General features: G+C 36.5%; 2 long non-coding RNA genes across 28 annotated transcripts in view; one reads left to right on the forward strand and one right to left on the reverse strand.

Annotated features, from left to right (window-relative positions):
- LOC125321860 overlaps positions 1-14,677 on the reverse strand; it is an 89,579-nt gene that overhangs the window by 62,311 nt on the left and 12,591 nt on the right. For 6 of the 25 annotated variants that reach the window (XR_007201722.1, XR_007201725.1, XR_007201720.1 and 3 more), the window contains one exon: positions 1,889-12,667. The exons of 9 other annotated variants lie outside the window; for them this stretch is intronic. This is a non-coding gene — a long non-coding RNA (uncharacterized LOC125321860). Of the gene's footprint in view, positions 1-1,301; positions 12,668-14,677 lie in introns of those variants that run through there. 10 more of the 25 variants (XR_007201718.1, XR_007201733.1, XR_007201729.1 and 7 more) reach the window with 10 other exon arrangements.
- Positions 1-14,677, forward strand: part of LOC125321862 — a 111,113-nt gene that overhangs the window by 23,563 nt on the left and 72,873 nt on the right. For all 3 annotated transcript variants that reach the window (XR_007201741.1, XR_007201740.1, XR_007201742.1), the window contains exon 2: positions 4,047-4,094. This is a non-coding gene — a long non-coding RNA (uncharacterized LOC125321862). The remainder of the gene's footprint in view (positions 1-4,046; positions 4,095-14,677) is intronic.

The raw sequence follows: 14,677 nt of genomic DNA on the forward strand, positions 1-14,677 counted from the left end.
ATCATTTGCGCATATACTGCAGAAAGCCCCATCACATTTTACATAGTTTTTAATATTCTTTTCTACGGATTATTTTAATAAAGTTTCTCTTTATAAAATTAGTTGCAGCCAAAGCAACTTCATTTTAGCAAAAAACTTACTGCTTCTACTGTTCAACACAAACTCCTCATTGGTGTGACCATTTTAGAGATTCTGAATTTCCTCTGCTTTCTAATCATTTTCTGTAATGTCATCCTCATGCCCAGTAGACACATCTGGCAAAGGTGCTTTGTTAATGGCCTCAAAATTATGCACAGTCCTGCAGGTTACTACAGTAGTTAAAAACTTTTAGGCACCATAAATGACATTCTCACTCACACCTCCAATCATTTTCTAATACATTGCTATTATTAGTGCCATTATTATTGCAAATTACTGTTGGTATCAGAAGAGTCATATTTTACAAATATAAAGCGAAAGTTCTGAACATCACTGTTTATGTTTTATCATGGCATTCCTTCTACTGCAAACCAAATAATTTAGATTATCTAAAGAACATTTAGTATACCTAATAAAATATGTAGGTATCTACCCAATAAAAAACATTAATTGTTATTCAGTGTTTCTGCTATAGCAGAGCATGATTTTCAAGAACTCTCCTGATTTTATGCATGTTTACCTTTTAGCTGTCTTTTTAAAAAAATTCTCTCTCCTTATATTGCTATCATTACAAAGCACTCTTTCCAATAGCATTTTTCTTTATATGCAAACCAAACTGAAAACTTTAGCTATACCATTTATGAACACAGTATGGTTACATTCAGATGCTCTTTTTAAGTTAGCATTCCTATACTGAACATGTACCATAAGTTTTTATTAATACAGGAATGTTTATCTCTGTCTTTAGTTACCATTCCATTGATGTAGGAAGCAAGGTATTTTGATCCTCTGAAGGCACATGCATCATAAAAAAACCTAAAATGCTGTCATGAATTGTTAAGTTTCTTCTCTGCTCTACTGGAAGTCCTAAAATAGCAGATCCATCCAGCATCCAGCATTAAGAAGTAAATTCTTGAGTATATATGATCATGCTCAAGACAATATTCTAGGCAAATGGATGCAAACATATGAGAAAAAAGGGATCAGTATTGGACCAAAAGAGTTAGGAGAGACCAGTGTAGAAAGGAACCAGAAACTTAGGTTAACAAAAGGAACAAACAAAAAAAAAAAAAAAAAAAAAAGGGAGAAGACAGAGAACTCTAGAGAAGGAGAGATATTTAACAGCTATAGATCAAGAAAATATTAGCAGAGGGAGAAAGAAAATAATTTGACCTTTTAATAATTACTGTACAGAAAAAGAAATTTCACCTTTTAGTAAGTCGGACTTTACCAGTAAACAACTTTGTAAGTCTACCCCACTTTTTGCAAGTGAGCCATGTAGGACTCAGTTGTTAAAATAAAGACTAATGCTGTATTTTATTAAACTTATATGTCTTTAATATGGATTTTATACTCTTCACATTTGATTTAACATTTCTACAAACATCTTTAAGTTACAATTACATTGGGAAACCAACACATTTTATATGAAGGCAGAAGAACAATATTTTTTGACTATTCAAACCATAAAAAAATTCATGAGTGCCATATTCTTCTTTTTCTATGTCTTCGTTACAGCACTATCAGTCAAGAAAGTACTGGTATCAGCATCAAAGGAAGGGTCAGCAGTCTTCCACGTCAGAAGTTAAGACAATACTTTCAACATGGAAAGTAGGATTGTCAGAGAGGTAGCAAGTGAAAAGCTTCAGAAAGGATGGCATCTATAAGGAGTCAGAAAAAAAAGAAAAAAAAACAGGGAAAGATAAGATAACAAGATTGAAAAGGACAGGAAAAAACAATACACAGGAAATGGCAACAGCAACAGTCGTGTTTATTCATATTAGAAACAGTACAAGAACACTGACACAAAAGGTGAGGAATAAGGCAGCCATCCTTAGAGAGGTCTAAAGAAAAGATCTACTATGGTATGAAATGCTCAGTTATTTCTTGATTAAGGTGTCAGGCCAGTCACTTAACTTTTAGTTTGAACTAGTCAATTCAGAGCAGGATTCCTGAGAAGTCAGCAAAACAAAATGGGCACCCCCAGAGGGCGATTCATCCCATCCTAAGGTCTGAATCTTAGATTCTGAATCACATATTTGAAATGTAATTAATTTTGTGAAGTTCACTAGGTATTTATGAACCTAGCATCTTATCTTCAAGCTGAATATTTATGGATAACAATGTCTGGATTAAAATAATAAAAGATTCAGCATATTTTCAACTTCCTTTAATCTGAACAAAGAAAATTTACTGATGACTTTCATCTGCACAGAACATGTAATAGGTTAGTGCTGCATAATATTTTTTACTACTGAACAGTACTTGTGTGCACTACACTGAGCACAAAAACAAAGCCTGACCCAAATAAAAGGAGTTTGCTCTTCTGTTACAACTAATTATGTACTACTTGGCTTAAAGTTTATCTGCTGTAAACAAAAATTTAAGATTAACATCACTAGAATTCTCTGTTCCAAACATTAAGACATAATTCATTAAATATCACATTTAACTGATACTTAAAATGGCACTGCTGATATTTCAGTAATTTGTTACTAAATACAGTAAGTACAGTAAGTACTGCTGTGAAAAAATGCTGAAATCCAATGTCATGGTCATGGACACATATTTTAATTGTTATTTTAAATGAACTACAATTAAATAAAAGAGTCATGGGTGAAGGGCTGGTTTTAAAGTTGGTATATAGCCCAGTCTCTGTGCAGGAAACTTCAGTGTGGAGCCGGTCTGTGGAAAAAACCTCTTCATACCACCTTCACCAGCTTGCCAGCCCAGACGCAAAACCAAGACTGTGTGCTTACAGAACAGCAGTACCAAAGCATAAATGATCACAGAAGGGGATGGGAAAGTGAGCTTTCCTCCTGGGCAGTGATCTGAGGGCTGAAATACACCAAAGGGACAGTTCATTGTTGGCACCTACTTGTTAATACAGAAAATCTGAGAGACATAGTCCTGGGACTGCACAATTCATACCCATTTGGAGACCTACGCATGCAGTGGTCTTCCACTAATGATTATTTTAGAATACAGGCATCTTGATGTCATGATATCATGCCTATTACATGAGGACAACACAGAGTTGTCAGTTACAATGCAATTAAAAAGACATCTTTAAAATCTAAATATACCTGAAATGGGATTTTGCACTGAACAATTTACATGATCTAAACTATTCTAGAATCATGCAACATGAAATAGTGTAACATCATTGCAAAACGACATAACAGCAAGGGCTAACTATAAAATGGACCAAGAAGTCTCTTATTTAGAACTTCTAAAAGTTTTATCTCCATTTAATTTCATTTTTCCTTTTAGCACAAACATGAAGAGCACAGTTACGTTAGTTTTTCAGTATTCATATCTTTACTGGGTGCCCTTAAAAACTGCCGCCCAGTGACACAGACATGGCACAGGAATGGGAACCCTATCACACAGCAATTTATAGCATAGTTCTTATGCTGACCTATCTCTATCAGCAGAAATTAATACACTACATTCCAAAAAGTAGATGTTACCATTCCAAAATTAATTGTGAACTGGCACCATAAGAGTTCTCCCTGCTCCACCCATTTTCACTCTCTGTCCTCTTCAGCAACGGGGCAGTTTTAGAGGGGATGATACTCTGCCACACATCAGCTCAGAGTTCAGTTACAGGGAAGTGTTGCTCAGGTGAACACTCACCACTGAGTGAATGTAAGAAAATGTGGGATCCTTATCTCTGTAGTTAAATGGGGTTTTTGCATGGTAATTCATGAAGATCAGTTATAGTCACTCTATGAATATTTGCTAACTGCTCAGTTTAAAAAGTATGGGATTTCCCTAAACATATACTCTTGCTATAATGCTATATACGCTTACGGGAATCATGCAGAAACTAAGCACGTCCATGAACAAATTCCTGAATGAAACTTTTTTTTTGCCATTTCCTAATTTATTTTATTTTATTACAGCTTACGGATGAAATCCACACTGATGTCTAACCTGTAATGAATACCAATGTAAGTAAACCATTGTTCTACAGCTACATTCGGTTATGAATTGATTGACTTCGCCTAGTCTTGCTGAGTAACAGTTAATTAGCAGTTTCTATTTTCAATTTCAGTACTATTACAATTAAGTTTTACACAGAAATTCTGACACTTAACTGTTATTGCATGCCTGCTTGTGCCTTTTCTCAAATGCTAGTGACTAGAATTAACAGAAATATATATTTTTTAAATGGTTTTGACTTTTTTCATGTCTAATAGTGGGGGTTTTAAGAGCTAACTTGAGAAGACAAACATTGTGGCAGTCATAATTTCAGCGGGATAATGAATTTTGTGATTCAGGTTGGCCCTGAAAATCAATTTAAAGCCTTCCTTAGAAGTGACTGTGCTAAAATAAAAATGCACAGCAAGTAAAGTACAGCTCAGAACAGCAGTTAAAAAGCTGAAGTCTTACTCTGTTTTCCATGCAAGTGCAAAGCATAACATATCTGAGCACCATATAAAATATATTACTGTAAATACTCACCTGACTCCTCTCTTTCATCCTATTATTTTTCCTATGCTCATTAAGGTTTTTTTTTAGCTTTCCTTCTGTAAAGGACAATACTTTCCTTCTGCCCATTTCAGTTTCTTCCTTTGCTTTTTCCAACTCACCTGCACAGTTTCTGAAATTCCAGAATTTAAAAGGGCTATGGATCCAATCCTGGGGTTAAATACTGAGTTCTGAAAGCTTTTAGCATGGCTGAAGATCAATAACTTAAAATTTAAGTGTTTATGTTCTCTTATTTCCAGCAAAGATATAAAAACACTAGAATAAAGTTCTGCAGTGAATCTATTTAGATATCTGTAACCTTAAAATGAGATCATCATTCTGTAAAGAGCTATGCTCATACAGCAAAACAATGATTTTTACTGATTTGAACTATATCATTATCTCTGATACCTTATTTTCATGTTTAGCTGTTATGAGAAAGGCATGTCCACTTCTCTCCTTTAGCAGCCATTCTAAATGGTGCACACAATGCTTCAACAAATGAAATTATTCATGTCTTTAAATATTTATAACCACCTTATTATAAGATATTTAGGAGATAAAAATAGCTAGCGCTAAGACTAGCATATTGTACACAAAGATAAGTATTTTCTATCCTGTAACAATTCATAAACAACATTTATTACCTGCATCCATGACATACATTTTTAAATGCCAGGTCTTGTAAACACAAAATCCACCTTCACAGTATTTTTTCAAGTAGCTTAATAGCCATAATATCAAATGTTGTTTCACACATAGTATCAACATTTGATGTTTCATTGACACAGTAACAGGAAGCCAGCTCAGTGTAAGTTACTTTGTAGAAGATAGTGCCAGAACTTCAAGGTGTTACTTCTCAGGAATCATGAACTCCTGCAGTCTTCAAAGATAAAATGACACATGACAAACAACAAAAGTAAAGCCAATTTTTAGGGACCAATATTGACTAACTAAAAGAACGATCTCTATAGCCAGTATAGAAATCCGACCAAGAGAGAAGCACAAAATTGTTTTCTATCAAAATAACTTACCCTCTTGGAAAAAAACCCAAACCAACCAATCCCCCCAACCCCCAAAAGTATGCTTTTTTACTATTGTTATGGTGATCCTGGTACATAATCTATTTGTATAGTCATGTGCTGACAGGATTATTAATTACTGAGTTCCAAATTTGAGCAGAAATCATGTATCTCGTTAGCTAAGTTTAGTCATAAACATAAGTATGCAATCATAATCAATATTAAGAAGGAAAACTGTTAAATAAAAGCTTCAGACTTATGAAAAGATACGTGCCAAGAAAATCCCACTGCATTTTATAAAACCCCTTTCATTTAAGGGGATGTCCTATGACATTGCTTTCAGTCTTTCCACAGACTCTTTAGTATTTAGGAACAACTTTTTAGGGATGTGCAAAATAATAATTAAGAAAAGCAATCCCACTGTCCATAAGATTCAATTTATCATCAGTAGGTGTAATAATCCACTGAATTAATTTATTTTTAGGAAGATCATAGATCACAGAAAAATGCAAATCAAAGGGACCAAGCTTTAGAAATCCAAGACTTTTTTTCTGCTGTTTAGTAAGACAAACATTATCTAAAAGTCGTAACTCATCATGTGGAAAAAACTCCATCACATTCTTATGAGTGCTACAGGAAGGGGGAAAAGGAATAAATTAATTCATCTACACTCAGCAGATTTCAAATGATGGGACATGTCCCACTTGGAGAAGATGCAAACTGCATGTTGCAAAGGAGAAGCAATACTATTGTGCACCCAGCTTTCCACAGCACCTCATTTGAATCCTTTTGTATCCACTGGTGAGGCCATGCTGCCAATAACTGTGTTCAGTCTGGGGCTCCTCGCTACAAGGACATTCAAGTGCTGGAGCACCAGAGAAGGGCAACGGAGCTGGTGAAAGGTCTGGAGCACAAGTCCTGTGAGGAGCAGCTGAAGGAGCTGAGGTTGCTCAGCCTGGAGAAAAAGAGGCTCAGAAGGGAACTTATCTCTCTCTGTAACTGCCAGAAAGAGGGTATGGCCAGGTGGGGGTCGATCTCTTCTCCGAGGTAACCAGTGACAGGACAAGAGGAAATGGCCTCAAGTTGTTTCAGAGGACATTTAGATTGGATATTAGGAAACATTTCTTCAATGAGAGGGTTGTTAAGCACCAGACCAGGCTGTCCAGGGCATTTAAAAGACATGTAGATACAGCACTTAGGGACACAGTTTAGTGGTGGACTTTTACTGTTACGTTTATAGTTAACTTGACGATCTTAAGGGCCTTTTCCAAACTAAATGGTTCTATTCTGTGATTCATTTGTCTGTCTGCATCTGCAGTGCAGAACTCCAGAGACCGGAGGCTGAAGAAAGTATAGTGGGACAGAAGACAAGCTTTAGATGTCAAAGATTTATAGGACCATTTGTACCTCTGCATGTAATTGTTACTGGAGTAAGTAGGAAAGTAGGTTTTCCACTTAAAAGGATAATGCGTTACTGAAGAAGAAGCTGAGGTTCCAGAAGACAGGTAAGGGTGTAGCTAGGACAAGTGTGGAGTGAGCTAGAGTCAGATAGAGAGCTGTAGCCATGTTCTCTAGTAAAGTGACTTTCAGCTGACCCCAGTGTATTTATCCAACTGTGATCTTTCCAACTCTTATTGAAACCCCTTCTCTGATACCTATTCCAAATTCTTCATTCACGTACACTTACCCTCAGACCTAACAATACACCCCATCACTGCTTCTGTACTCATATGCTTTGCCTAGAGTCATAAATCCCTCCCTCCTGTCAATCACAGGTAAAGTCAGGAAATCACCTTTTTCCACACTATAGCAGAAGTCACTCTCTCCTTCCTTACAAGTTGCTTTCTGATACAAGGCAAAGATTCCCCTCAATTTCTTATTCAGCTTGTAGCTCAAGCCTGAGCAAAGACAACATCAGAATCATGTAAGCTAGCAACAGGTATTTAGCAAGATAACACAAAAACAAGCACAACCCTCCTCATTCTCCACATATGTATCAAAAGACATGAGTAAGAGAAATGGAACACAAAAAGGTTAAACAGAACACCTACCAACTTGCTTTTATCCTTTTAAAAAACTATTGTCAGTATTTGTTTCTTGTATTTTGTTTAAATATCATTAAATACACTACAATGATTTTAGATCAGACAAATTATTTCTTTAAGATAAACATATTTATACCACTTGAATATGGCTTATAACTTGGTGTACCTCAAATTGGGCACCACTGCAATTCCTAACATAAATATGCACAGAAGGTTGGAAAAGCTAGTATCTCTACAAATTATTTATGGATGTGCTTGTATGGTACTCAGGACAATGGGAAGTAAACTATGTCAAGGGCAACTAAAAGCACTGATAATAGAAATATTTTATGATGCTGGAAAATTTTCAATAGTAAGAAAAAAGTAGTAAGAGACATGATATGAGGACAAAGAAGCTTTTTACAAAGTAAAATTTTCATTCAGGGAAATAAATTAAAAGAAGTTGATGAAATACAACTGGGATTTTTGAAAAAGTAATACACAGGTAATAAGACATGTTCATAATTGTAAGGAAAGTTTATGCCCGTTAATAATGACAGAATAGAAAATTTTAAAATCTGTTTTTCTGGCAATGAGAAATCAGGCTTTAATTCAAAGAAGGATATATATTGTAATCTAGAGGAGTTGACAAGTTTAGTCTTTGTCAGATGAGGACCCTAGACTTGAAAAATTATACTTACTTCTCAGAAAACTAGATCTACTAGTCAGGAATATATATGAAAAGTAGGACTAGTGACGAATTTTAGGGATACTCAAGGACAACACAACAATTAAGAACCTCATACTTCTGTTACTGAGGAAGGTGTGATAGGGTCAGAAGGATTAATGCTGCCAGACTGCTCTTCCTGGCTCCCTTCTGGGCACCTCTTGCTGTTGCTTGTTGTGGAGAGGCACGTAGCTTACCTAAAGCTTGGAAGGTAGGGAGTGCTCTCTACTTTTTCATACACTCCAGAACATCAGTTCCCACTTTTTTTTGAGCAACAGATCATTATCAGCCCTCAGCAACTTTCAAAAGCCACCACACACCCATCTGATCAAACTTTTAATTGGAAACACTCTTATGGTTTAGCCAAACAGCTGTTCAATCCACCATCACCTTGGAGTCCACCAGGGGTTTGCAGACAACAGCTTAGAAACCACTCCAGCTGTTGCAAAGGTACAATGCAAAGGTACTCCATCCTTCCCTCCACACCTTCTGGTTGCTGTGTGAAGCATTGTTGCTTCATTATCTGATTTCCCCCAGGATTAATTTTAGGGCCTGTGACTGCTTTTAGCTTCTGAAGTAGCAGCAAACTGGCATTTTCAATTGCCCACAGGTTTATGAACAATAGAAGTAAAACTGATCTGCCCATCCACAATATTGCTACTGCCAGAAAAAGGAACAATAAAAAAATCTACAGATTTAAGAAAATATACACTTGATTCATGTTTAAAAATTTATCATCAATCAATGAGGATGACAAACTATTATTTACAGATCCAGAATGATTTTAAGAAATTAACAAAGCTGCTAAAAATCCATGCAAACACCAGTAAGGTGGCTTGAGAGCCCTGGCTTCTCACAGCAGCAAGACATTACCCATCACATTAACAGTGACATTTCAACCCTGTAGCAGGCAGGAACTCCAAGTTCAAAACATGTACTTTAAGCTTGTTGGGGTTATGAACCTCTAAAAAACAGGGAGAAAGAATCTTCTCTTGATTTTGCAGCCCCTGATGTTAAAAAGAACAGCTACAAGTCCCTGCCTTCCTGAGTGGCAAGACTGGTCACAGCCTGCTGAGCTCACCATTTACGGGCTGATGGCTGCTGTAATCCAACAGCCACTGCCTCTCTCTGATGATGGATATGGCTGAACAGTGGGGGCAGCAATATCTGGCCACTGTGACAGCCATGGCTCCTGGATCACCACAGGTCCTGCTGTGAGATCCTTCTGCAGCTCTTCAGGGTCAACATTAGGTCTGACTCCAACTGTGAATATTTTCCCTTTATCATCTGCAATCTTTACAACCACACTTTTTCAGGCTGTTTAGGAACAGGTGGACCAGCAAAGGTGCCAGCACAAACCTCTGAGAGGGGGCAGTGTTAAAACCACCCATTAGTCACTATACTGTTCCTTATCTTCTAAAACCCTTTACTAATCCACAAAGAATTTTAAGTGACTCCATATTTCATTTTGTTAACAGTCTTCAATTACAGAACTTTTTAAAAAGTTTTGGGTCACTTTTTCCTGTGCATCTGGAAATGTTTCCTTCAAATAACTAGCAAAGCTCTAATTCAAAACTACTTGTACAAAAGCCATGATGGTTGCTATTACACCTATCCACGTTCCTATTAATTGTATGCTTTATCACAATCACTGGCAGTTTGTCTGTCATGGTAGTCTGACTTTTTAGTCCTTTAGTCCACGACCACCCCTAAAACCCTTTTTAAAACTAGGGTCACATTTGTTACTTTTCAGTCCTCTGTTATCAAAGCTAATTAAAGTATCAGATTACACAACACAGTTCATGGTTTGTTCAGCAATATAATTTCCGAATTTTTCTAGGACTACTAAATGAACAGCAAGTTATTAGGTAATTTATTAATGTTTATTCAATCAATTTGTTAAAAAATTTTTTCTTGATATATCAAATCTGAGCTATTCTCTATAAAAATCAACTCCTATTTGGGGATGTCCCTAATCTCCCTGTCATAAACCTTGCCAGTGAAATGAGTTCAATTTCTTTTTGTAATGGCTTTCACAGCAACTGCCTCCATCCCACCAACTAGCCCACAGCTCTTACTAAAGTTCTCCTATTCAGCCATGGAACCATCTAGAACTACATTTTGTGGTTTATTCTGATAAAATTAAACCATTGGACTATATTTTCTTTGGTACATACTGCGCCATTTGTCTGCACAGTCCAATCTACCGTCTGTAATCAGCCAGGCACTCAACATTCCATCCTCTCTGTATGATCTACACACTGGTATTTCAGTGTCTTTAAAAGAAAGTAAAGGGTTACATGCAGATCCAATTACAGAAAGAGGGTGACATACCTGGGGAATTCCTGATTGAATTCATCCTTACCACTTCTCTGAAGACTCATTACTTTCAAGGCACAATGGCAGCAGAGCACTATGAGATAGCAATGTGCCAAGATACCAAATAAAAACTAGTGTAGGTTCCTTCCCAACAGAGATCAAATGGCATTTGAAAAAAGGTCTGATGAATGGCACAGTTGTTATTCAAGATTTCTGTACCAAGAGATGCTGTGTCAGGAATGGAATACATGAAGGATGCTACAAAAGTATAGAAAGTCCTTCTGCACACACTACAGAACTTTGTGATATTTGCATTTACTTCCTTACACGAGAAGGGAGAATCTGTTCTTACTGCTGTGGAGAAGAGAAGAGAGAGATGCTTTCAGGACACAATGCCAGTAGCTACGGACTTGAGTTTGGCAGCTGAGGCGGCCTTTGGGGCTAGCATTTTTTCTGTTGGCTGCAACTCACTTTCTTTTTCTCTGGTTGGAGCACCTTCTTTCCGCATTAAATATGACATGGCATTAGGCACACCAGAATCCAACAGCTACACTGCAGCATCCAGTGTATATTCATTGTTATTTATCTGTACTACCATAAATCTTGGAAGGCCTCACCCTGGGCCACTTTGTATTACACCGGGCCATGAACAAAACACAACAAAATATAGATATGCTTAAATTCTACATAAAGAGACAACAGAGGGATTATGGCAGAGCCCAAATGCAATGACACAGTACTACTGTGATATGCATTGGCATTAATATGCCTGCAATATAACTGTTGTCTAGTTGGATTGCTTAAAGCTTCACAGTACATAAAACTTTTAAGAAAAAATTAAAGGGAAGATAGTGAACAATTCTGTTTGTGAAGAAGTCAACCAATCCATGAGAGGCAGCTGAGGAGAAAATATTCAGTGTGGTCTGAAAATTTAATGACTGAATGATGGAAGCTGGCATCAAATGTTGATCAAAACCAGAGTCACCCTCTTGATACTGAAGGAGAGGTATCAGGTAGAAGTAGTCTTGATGAGCCTTGAAAATAAAGACAGATAGCTTATCCTTTTTGCTTTTAAATGAAGCAGGAAATTCAAAATACCAAAGGAGTAGGTTTGGAAAATGGTATTTACAGTAGAGCAGCACTTTGACTAGCTAATGAGCAAGGCAATGCTGCGTTTTGTCAAAGCAAAGTAAAAGATTTTCTAATAAAGACTTGATCCATGAAAAACCTGCTGACAGAGAAGAATGATCATCCTTTAAGGGTAGGACAAAGATTCCCAAAACACAGGTTTACACTAGATTTGATGACAAAACAAATGACAGCATGATAGTATCATTCATAAAGGATCCAGAGAGGTTTTGTGAGGGCATCAACCTAAATACAAAAACACCTGCTAACAAAAACCAACAGTTTTAACTGGAAATAAAGAACTGAGGGCATTGCTGAAGAAAATTTTCATGCATTAAATCTGTTTAGGGTTGGAAAAGAGGAGGTATATGAAATGCATAAAACATTGTTTTTCCTATAGATACTGTGAAATGAGAAAATTATTTTGTGTCACATTTATTACTAACTTGTTACATCTACCTATGCTACCATGTTTTGACTTTCAAGGGTTGAAGAAAAACAATGTTCATGATGTTACAATGTGAGGAGTGCCTCATTGGACACAAGTAAAGACATGCTGCATTCTGGACAGTCAGGGTACAAGCAAAGTACAAACAGCAGTAGAGGAAAAGATCTCAGAGACTTGCAACAACTAACATGCTGAATGTTCAGGCACATTCCTTTGCTCCTCCTTCTTAGTGCACAGAAGGAAACTTACTCTGTTGCTGTAGTTTGGCATTTCAGCTCTTGAGGTATTCTCAAGCCCAGATAATGTGTAGCTATGCAGCAAATGCCCACTCCCTACATTCCAAAACATCATCTCCTTCTCTTGATATCGGTTTTCTTGCTTTTGTCTTGGTTTCAGTCATTTATAGCATCACAGCATGAGTTAAACCAAAGAAACAATCAGATCAGGTACTCAACAACAGGGGTAAGCAGCAGTGAGTACTGGAGAGCTGGTTACAGCAGGACGCAATTCAGAGTTCCTTCTCTTCCAAGTATTTGTAGCAACACTGCTACAAATACAGAATAGAGCAGAGCTATGCCCCAACATTATCTCCCTCAAAGTACTGGAAAGTTGCCACCACGGGAAGAGGAAGCAGTCACACCCAGGTGATCTGCCTCTCAGTGGTGACCAGAGAAAAAATCAGATACAGATGAAAAACATGCAGAGGATTCCACATACTCCACTCACCGGCATGTCACTTTCCTTCCTTTTCTCTTCTGAAACTAGATCTATTCTGAGGCATTTCTGATCTAGAGACACAGCTAGAAGGCTGTGTTTAGGAGGTTTTTGCAATCACCTAATCTCTCTCTGCTTTTCTTTCTTTTACCCAACTTACTGCAAGTAAAAATATATATGGCAGATAGGATTAACAGCAAACATATAGGTCTAAACATTTAAAAAAAACCCACATTGATCAAGATTTTTTTAATGCAAAATGAAACATCCAGTGTTCTCAAATAATTTCATTTCATACTGAAAAGGTGTCAATTTCATTTTATATTGCAAAATCTCAAAAGAATCACTGTTCAGGTTTTTTAACTAGAACTCTGAAAATACCCATCCCGTAATGAACATAATAAAATTGTGGTTTGAGCGCTGTTGAAGGTGATACATTTCAAAATCATTAAGTTTTGTGTTTGAATAAGAAATTATGGCTTCTGCTTGGTACTAATTTTCTTTAGCAACCCATTGTCTTCTGTTCTTAGTTGTAACTGTCATCTTGAATCCCCAATTCATACTGTAATTCACAAGTAGTCACTGAGTCTTCTTCAACACTTCAAAGTTCTTATACTCCTCTCCAACAGAAGAAAACCAAAAACTTTGAGAAAACATTTACTGAAAGTTTTAAACTTAAATCTATTATATATTCAGTGCAATGAAAAATACCAGTAGCTATCCATTTAGTTCTCCTTTCAGGTATATTCTTCAAACCCATTATTAAGGGTTTTGGGGGTTTTGTTTGTTTTTGGGGTTTTCTAACTGAACTCTCTAGTCTGCTTCGATCTGAGTCTGATATCTTTTTCGGTCTTGCTCTTTTTTCAAATTACTTTCATTCCACCTTTCTTGTGCCAAGCAACAAAAATAGTCCTGTGCTCCTTAACCTTTACTCATCAATTATTATCTGTGTCCTTGCTTCATGAGGAAGAGTCTCTAACTGTCCTTACACACAATTCTTCTAGACCTTTAGAGCCCCTTGATAATTATCCACAAATTCAGTAACATTTCCAGTTCTTCCATTTTTTTGATACTAAGACACAGTTGAAAACATCCTTGAATTTAAATACCAGAAGGGAAATACAACATCATAAAAAAGGGCACAGAGTTTACAATACCCCTTTTGTTATACAGGGAAAACACCTACATGTAGTTTTTGCTCATTTGTACATAAAAATAGGAGTCAAAGCGATGACTGTACCCATAGCTACAGGAAAAGAACTTCCTCTTTAACCCAAGCATAGATATTTATAGTTATTTTTGGGTGAATCCACCAACATATGATACGGATAATATGTAGTTCCTGCCTAAGACTATAGCTAATCAGTATGTATAATCAAACTCAGCTCAGTTTAATTTAGCCAAGGTACACTGACAGAAATATAATATATGTATATTTATTAACATTTCAATATTCAACCCAGCAAGACAATTACATTAGTAAATCAGTTTGCAATATCTACACAAATATTAGTGGTATAAAAAGTTCTTCTAGATCTATAAATTTCAAGAAGTTTATCAGTCAAAACAGAGAGCAAGTCAGAGACACACTATTCTGAAAATAAAGAAAACAAACAACTTAGAACTCCCTACTTAATTGCAGTAAGGAAAAACTTCAGGGTCCCATGGTGAATTACCTAAG

Source organism: Corvus hawaiiensis, chromosome 2 (assembly GCF_020740725.1).
Source record: "Corvus hawaiiensis isolate bCorHaw1 chromosome 2, bCorHaw1.pri.cur, whole genome shotgun sequence".
Taxonomy (NCBI): Eukaryota; Metazoa; Chordata; class Aves; order Passeriformes; family Corvidae; genus Corvus; species Corvus hawaiiensis.